General features: G+C 36.8%; 1 non-coding gene across 1 annotated transcript; it reads right to left on the bottom strand.

The window, feature by feature from the left end:
• Positions 1-7,006: 7,006 nt before the first annotated feature.
• LOC148562251 (small nucleolar RNA R71) lies at positions 7,007-7,110 on the bottom strand. Its single transcript, XR_015887935.1, has one exon. It is a non-coding gene; the product is annotated as a small nucleolar RNA R71 (small nucleolar RNA).
• Positions 7,111-8,491: the final 1,381 nt, after the last annotated feature.

The raw sequence follows: 8,491 nt of genomic DNA on the forward strand, positions 1-8,491 counted from the left end.
GTTGATTGTATGCACTTGACCTTCCTCCATTGGTTAGAGTTATCTAAGTGAAGGCAATTCACATTTACTATCACAATTGACGATGATAATGAGGATAGGACTTCTAACTATCAATCCTTACTAAGAGCTTTCTTAGTTATTAGTTTATTTTCTTGTTATTTACATTCTTTGCTTATTAAACTCAAAACCCAAAAAGTTAAAATCTCATAACCAATAATACATACACCTTCCTGCAATTCCTTGAGAGACGACCCGAGGTTTAAATACTTCGGTTAATTTTATTGGGTTTGTACTTGTGATAAACAAATTAAACATTGATTGAGGTTTAATTGTCGGTTTATAACTATACATGCAACGCGATTATTTTTGTGAAATTATTTACCGATGATTTACCCCCATTAATTTTTGGCGCCGTTGCCAGGGAATTGCAAATGTGTGCCTTATTATTGGTTATTGTGAATATTGTGAATATGTTTGCCTTTTGTTTCTTTGTTAGTTGTTTCTAGTTTTAGGAGTTTATTCTCATTATTTCTTGTTAGTTTTTATTTTATTTCCTCTTGTTACTATGAATTCTCACCCCTTTGGCTATGAGAGTGGTTATAACTATATTGTAGGGAATTGAAGCTACAATGAGAACATGCATCAAGGATGGGACAATCAAAGGTGGGAGGACCCTCAAGCTTATGGTCAGCCCTCTTGGAAACAACCTCCACCAACGTACTATGAACCCCCAACAAGCCCCACCATATGCCTATGAACCCCCACCTCAACATAGTTTTGAACTACCGTACTCGTAAGCCCTATGTTACCAAACACCCCCATATAACCCTAATCCATATCCACCATACCAAGAGCCTTATGAGCCTTATGAGCCATACTTAGAACCACCCTCATTCCAACATAATTACTTCCAAGAACCACCACCTCAATATACAAAACCTCCATATCCCTATCAAGATGAAACATCTCCATATCCTTATTAAGATGAACAACCTTTCTATCATGAACCATTCTTCCCATGCAATGAAACCTTCCATCCATCCCAACCTCCAATGGATGACATCCTTGGTGTTATTCTTCTAGAGCAAGAGGAGATGAAAAGGGAGGTACTGAAATTCACGGCCGCATTGGACGAGGTAATAAATCGATTAGCCTCCCAACGTTTGGACATTCAAGGAACTCCCATGGCTACATGTGGAGAATCTAATGGAAAACGTAGCATGAAGAAGAGATTAGAAACTCCGGTGGAAAATGAGGAATATGATTTTGTATTGGAATAATTGGAGGAGGCCATACTTGTTGAAGAGGAAGAAGTGGTTGAAGACTTAGAAGATGCTGAACCTCCATGGGAATCTAGAGTTGTAGAGTATTCCTCCAAGAAGCTTGAAATTAATGTTAAGGAAGGTAGTGCACAACCCCCAAGACATGTTCCCTATGAAGAACTGGATGGAATAGATCAACAGGCAAGTTCCTTTAGTGATGATGATCATGAATCAAGCCCTTCTAGTAATGAATTTGCACCCACAAGTGAACTCCTTGAGTTTGAGAGCCTTCTCCCGATGAAATTGAAAGCAACATTGAGGTAGATTTCTCTCAATATCATATTTATGATTTGAGTGACGGAGGAAAGTTGGAGGAACTCGGTGAGAAAGAGCTTGAAAGTGAAGAATCTTTTCAAAAGGTAGAAGTCTTTCGGCAAGGTTGGACGGGAGTTGAATATACTTTGTCAAGACCGTTGGAGACTTTTCTACCTAAGTTGCCGTCTACTCCTTCATTTGAGTGGGTAAAACTTATCTTTATTAGCTTTATTGTCCCACTTGAGTATGGTATGCTTGAAACAGATGGCCAACTTAGGAGGCTTTGTGGAATGAAGCGTAAGAGAAGGATGTTTAGTGGTTGGAATTGCAAATTAAGGCTCATCAAGGCTAAGATTTCAAGAGCTAGATGCAAGGGTTGGACTATGGATCAATTGGATGGATCTAAGAGAAGAGTTTGGTACTTCATTGAGAATTCGGATTTCTTGCCATCCGGTTGAAACAATGATGATCCAATTAAAGATGGGTGTGGAAACAAGATTTGGGATCCCGGCATACAGGAGGATCAACTTTGGGAGCTCAAAGCTTGTGAAGAACCTCATCAAGGCTTGGTGAATTTACTTGAAAATGTTGAAGCTTATTGGAAGTCCAAGCGTTGGTGGAAGTTTCAAGATGAGTTCAAGTACAAGCCACCATGACAAGGAGCTCACCAAATGTCCAACTTAAGGACTTTAACTAAAAGTGATAGGTGGGAGATACCCCACTATGATAAATTCTTTCTATTTTTCCTTTTATTTCTATTGGTAATAAGTTGAAGTTTCATTTTTAATTTGGTTTATTTAGTTTAAGTTGTGATCTAGCCTGTTTAATAATGTTTAGATTTATTTTGATAGCTTGTTAGTTTCTTAATAAAAAAATAAAAAAGGAACTGTCACATGTGCGTGTAACCGACGCGTACGCGTCCCCTCTTGAATTTGATTCATGCCCAAAGCATGCTGGAATGGCGCGACAGCGTGGCCTGGATAAAGAGTTGTGCCAAGACCGCGCTGGTGGGGTGCTAGGCGCATAGCCAACCCACGCGTACGCGTGACCCATGCGTACGCGTCATCCATCCATTTTCACAAACCCACGCGTGTGCCTCGATGACGCGTACTTTGGCAATCCACGCGTAAGCATTGATTGTGCGTGCGCGTCGACCCAAAATTATAATGGTCTAGTACTACAAATAGAGAGTTGGGCTGCCATTGTGCGAGTGTTGTGCGCGGAGCACAATTCACATCCACGCGTACACGTGACTGACACATACGCATCACTTCCTTATTCTGCAACCCACGCGTACGCGTGGGCGACGCTTACTGATGAGCGGATAATTTATACGCTTTTTGGCATTGTTTTTACATAGTTTTTAGTATGATTTAGTTAGTTTTTAATATATTTTTATTAGTTTTTAAATAAAAATCACATTTCTGGACTTTACTATGAGTTTTTGTATTTTTCTGTAATTTTAGGTAATTTCTGGCTGAAATTGAGGGACTTGAGCAAAAATCAGATTCAGAGGCTGAAGAAGGACTGCAGATGCTATTGGATTCTGACCTCCTTGCACTCAAAGTGGATTTTCTGGAGCTACAGAAGTCCAAATAGCGCGCTCTCAATTGCGTTGGAAAGTAGACATCCAGGGCTTTCCAGCAATATATAATAGTCCATACTTTTCCCGAGTTTAGAAGATGCAAACTGGCATTCAACGCCAGCTCTCTGCCCTATTCTGGAGTTAAACGCCAGAAACAGATTGCAAAGCAGAGTTAAACGCCAGAAACAGGTTACAAACTGGCGTATAACTCCAAAAAAGACCTTTGCACGTGAAAGCTTCAATGCTCAGCCCAAGCACACACCAAGTGAGTCCGGAAGTGGATTTCTACATCATTTACTTATCTCTGTAAACCCTAGTATCTAGTTTAGTATAAATAGAACTTTTTACTATTGTTTTTACATCAAGATCCGATCTTTGATTAGTCTTATGCTATCTTAGACCTTTATGGAGGCTGGCCATTCGGCCATGCCTGAAGCTTCATCACTTATGTATTTTCAACGATAGAGTTTCTACACACGATAGATTAAGGTGTGGAGCTCTGCTGTTCCTCATGAATTAATGCAAAGTACTATTGTTTTTCTATTCAATTCAAGCCTATTTCTTCTCTAAGATATTCATTCGCACACAAGAACATGATGAATGTGATGATTATGTGACGCTCATCACCATTCTCACTTATAAACGCGTGCCTGACAACCACTTCCGTTCTACATGAAAACAAGCTTGAATGCATATCTCTTAGCCTCCTGATCGTGAGATCAGAGTCTTCGTGGTATAGGCTAGAATTATTGGCGGCCATTCTTGAGATCCAGAAAGTCTAAACCTTGTCTGTGGTATTCCGAGTAGGATCTGGAAAGGGATGGCTGTGACGAGCTTCAAACTCGTGAGTGCTGGGCGTAGTGACAGACGCAAAAGGATTACTCAATCCTATTCCAGTATGATCGAGAACCGACAGATGATTAGCCGTACGGTGACAGCGCATTTTGGACCTTTTTCACTGAGAGGACGGGATGTAGCCATTGACAACGGTGATGCCCTACATAAAGCTTGCCATGGAAAGTTGTAGGAATGATTGGATGAAGACAATAGAAAAGCAGAGATTCAGAAGGAATAAAAGCATCTCCATACGCTTATTTGAAATTCTCACCAATGAATTACATAAGTATCTCTATCCTGTTTTATATTTTAATTATCAAATATCCATAACCATATGAATTTGCCTGACTGAGATTTGCAAGATGACCATAGCTTGCTTCAAGCCGACAATCTCCGTAGGATCGACCCTTACTCACGTAAGGTTTATTACTTGGACGACCCAGTGCACTTGCTGGTTAGTTGTGCGAAGTTGTGACAAAGAATTAAGATTATGAACGTGCATACTAAGTTTTTGGCGCCGTTACCAAGGAATGAACGATCACGATTTCCCACACCAAGTTTTTGGCACCGTTGTCGGGGATTGTTCGAGTTTGGACAACTGTCGGTTCATCTTGTTGCTCAGATTAGGTAATCTTATTTTAATTTTAAGCTTTTTGTTTTTATTCTTTTATTTTCAAAAAATTTTCAATATATATATATATATATATATATATATATATATATATATATATATATATATATTAATTAATTTATGTTCTTCAGAATTTTAAGAAGGAATTCTAGAATTTCATGGGAAATGTTGAATCCTGGCTGGCTGTAAAGTCATGTCTAAATTCTTTTGGACAGAGGGTTCTTCTTCACATGCTTGAACTATGTATGCTGAAGCTTGGCTGGCCATTAGCCATATCTAGTGTTTTGGACCGGAGCTTTCACTGAAAGCTTGGCTGGCTAGTAAGCCATGTCTAATTCCTGGACTGAAGCTTTAGACTAACATTGCATGATTCCTGGAATTCTTATTAAAAATCTTGAAATCCTTATTTTTCTTTTTCAAAATAATTTTCAAAAAATCCAAAAAAAAATTAATAAAATCCTAAAACCGAAAATAATTTTGTGTTTCTTGTTTGAGTCTTGTGTCAATCTTAAAGTTTGGTGTGAATTGCATATTTTTCAAACTTTCTTGCATTTTTTGAAAATTCATGCATGTGTCCTTCATAATCTTCAAGTTGTTCTTGATGATTTGCTTTGTTTGATCTTTGCATTTTTATGTTTTGTGTCTTTTCTTATTTTTCATATGCATTTTCAATTTCATAGTATCTAAAAATTAAAATTTTCTAAGTTTGGTGTCTTGCATGTTTTTTTTCTTTTCTTAAAAATTTTCAAAAATAAGTCTTGATGTTCATCTTGATCTTCAAAGTGTTCTTGGTGTTCATCTTGACATTCAAAGTGTTATTGCATGCATCATGTGTTTTGATTCACAATTTTCATGTTTTGAGTCTTTTTGGTTGTTTTTCTCTTTCTTCATTAAAAATTCAAAAAAAAATTACTTTCCTTATTTCACTCATAAATTTTCGAAAATTTGAGTTGACTTTTTCAAAACTTTTTAAAATTTAGTTGTTTCTTATGAGTCAAATCAAATTTTCAATTTAAAAATTCTATCTTTTTCAAATCTTTTTTCAAAAATCAAATCTTTTTCATTCTTTCTTTCATAATTTCAAAATTTTCAAAATATTTTTCTTATTTTTATTTCATATTTTCAAAATTAATACTAACAATTAATGTGATTGATTCAAAAATTTTAAGTTTGTTACTTGCCTAGTAAGAAAGGTTCAATCTTTAAATTTTAAAATCATATCTTTTTGTTTCTTATTAGTCAAGTAATCAACTTTAATTTTCAAAATCAAATCTTTTTAAATTTCTTTTTCAAATCTTTTTCAAAATAAATGTCAATCACATCTTTTTCAAAATCAATTTCAAAATCTTTTCTAACCTCTTATCTTTTCAAATTGATTTTCAAATCTTTCTCAAATTAATCCTATCTTTTTGTTTGATTCTTATCTTTTTCAAAACCACCTAACTACTTTTCTCTCTCTTATTTTCGAAAATCCCTCCCCTCTTTTTCAAAGTTTCTTTTTAATTAACTATTTGTTTTAAATTTTAATTTGATTCAATTTTATTTTTCTTTTTTTAATTTTCGAATTCTAACTTTAATTTTTTTAATTAAAAAAAAAATATTTTTTATTTTATTTTATTTAATTTTCGAATTCTTCCCTCTCTCATCTCCTTCTAATTATTTAATTATTTACTAACACTTCTCATATACTCAAAAATTCGAACCAACTCTTCTCCTCTATGTTCGAATTCTTATCTTTTCTTTCTTCCATCATTCTCTTCTTATACTCATATAAGGAATCTCTATACTGTAACATAGAGGATTCTATATTTTCTTTTCTGTTTTCTTCTTTTTCATATGAGCAGGAACAAGGATAAGAACATTCTTGTTGAAGCTGATCCTGAACCTGAAAGGTCTCTGAAGAGGAAGCTAAGAGAAGCTAAAACACAACACTCTGAAGATGACTTTACTGAAATTTTCGAAAAAGAAGTAGAGATGGCCGAAACCAATAACAATGGTGGAGGTGCAAGGAAGATGCTTGGTGACTTTACTGCACCAAATTCCAACTTACATGGAAGAAGCATCTCAATCCCTGCCATTGGAGCAAATAATTTTGAGCTAAAACCTCAATTAGTTTCTCTGATACAACAGAATTACAAGTTTCATGGACTTCCATCAGAAGATCCTTTTCAGTTCTTAACTGAATTCTTGCAAATCTGTGATACTGTTAAGACCAATGGGGTTGATCCCGAGGTCTACAGGCTTATGCTTTTCCCGTTTGTTGTAAGAGACAGAGCTATAATATGGTTGGACTCTCAACCTAAAGATAGCCTGAACTCTTGGGATAAGCTGGTCATGGCTTTCTTAGCCAAGTTCTTTCCTCCTCAAAAGCTTAGCAAGCTTAGAGTGGATGTTCAAACCTTCAAACAAAAAGAAGGTGAATCCCTCTATGAAGCTTGGGAGAGATATAAGCAACTGACCAAAAAGTGTCCTTCTGACATACTTTCAGAATGGACCATCCTGGATATATTCTATGATGGTCTGTCTGAATTATCAAAGATGTCATTGGATAATTCTTTAGGTGGATCCATTCACCTAAAGAAAACACCTGCAGAAGCTCAGGAACTTATTAACATGGTTGCAAATAACCAGTTTATGTACACTTCTGAAAGGAATCCTGTGAGTAATGGGACGCCTCAGAGGAAGGGAGTTCTTGAAATTGATACTCTGAATGCCATATTGGCTCAGAATAAAATATTAACTCAGCAAGTCAATATGATTTTTCAGAGTCTGAATGGATTGCAAGCTGCATCCAATAGTACTCAAGAGGCATCTTCTGAAGAAGAAGCTTATGATCCTGAGAACCCTGCAATAGCAGAGGTGAATTACATGGGGAAACCCTATGGAAATACCTATAATCCCTCATAGAGAAATCATCCAAATTTTTCATGAAAGGATCAACAAAAGCCTCAACAATGCTTTAATAATGGTGTAAGAAACAGGTTTAGGAATAGCAAGCCTTTTCCATCATCCTCTCAGCAACAGATAGAGAATTCTGAGCAGAATCCATCTAGCTTAGCAAATATAGTCTCTGATCTATCTAAGGCCACTCTAAGTTTCATGAATAAAACAAGGTCCTCCATTAGAAATTTGGAGGCACAAGTGGGCCAGCTGAGTAAAAGGGACACTGAAACTCCTCCTAGTACTCTCCCAAGCAATACAGAAGAGAATCCAAAAAGAGAGTGCAAGGCCATAACCTTACTTGGTGTGGACGAACCCAGAGAGGAGGAGAAGGACATGAATCCTAGTGAGGAAGACCTCCTGGGACGTTCACTGACCAATAAGGAGTTTCCCTTTGAGAAACCAAAGGAATCTGATGCTCATCTAGAGACCATAGAGATTCCATTGAACCTCCTTTTACCATTCATGAGCTCTGATGACTATTCATCTTCTGAAGAAGATGAAGACATTGCTGAAGAGCAAGTTGCTCAATATTTAGGAGCAATCATGAAGCTGAATGCCAAATTATTTGGTAATGAGACTTGGGAGGATGAACCTCCATTGCTCATCAAGGAACTAAATGCCTTGGTTCAGCAAACTCTACCTCAAAAGAAACAGGATCCTGGTAAATTCCTAATTCCCTGTAACATAGGCACCATGACCTTTGTGAAGGCTCTGTGTGACCTGGGGTCAGGAATAAACTTAATGCCACTCTCTGTAATGGAGAAACTTGGGATCTTTTAGGTGCAAGCTGCCAGAATCTCTTTAGAGATGGCAGACAACTCAAGAAAACAGGCTTATGGACTAGTAGAGGACGTGCTAGTAAAGGTTGAAGGCCTTTACATCCCTACTGATTTCATAATCCTAGACACTGGGAAGGAT

Source organism: Arachis ipaensis, chromosome B6, assembly GCF_059453495.1.
Source record: "Arachis ipaensis isolate K30076 ecotype BB chromosome B6, ASM5945349v1, whole genome shotgun sequence".
Classification (NCBI taxonomy): Eukaryota; Viridiplantae; Streptophyta; class Magnoliopsida; order Fabales; family Fabaceae; genus Arachis; species Arachis ipaensis.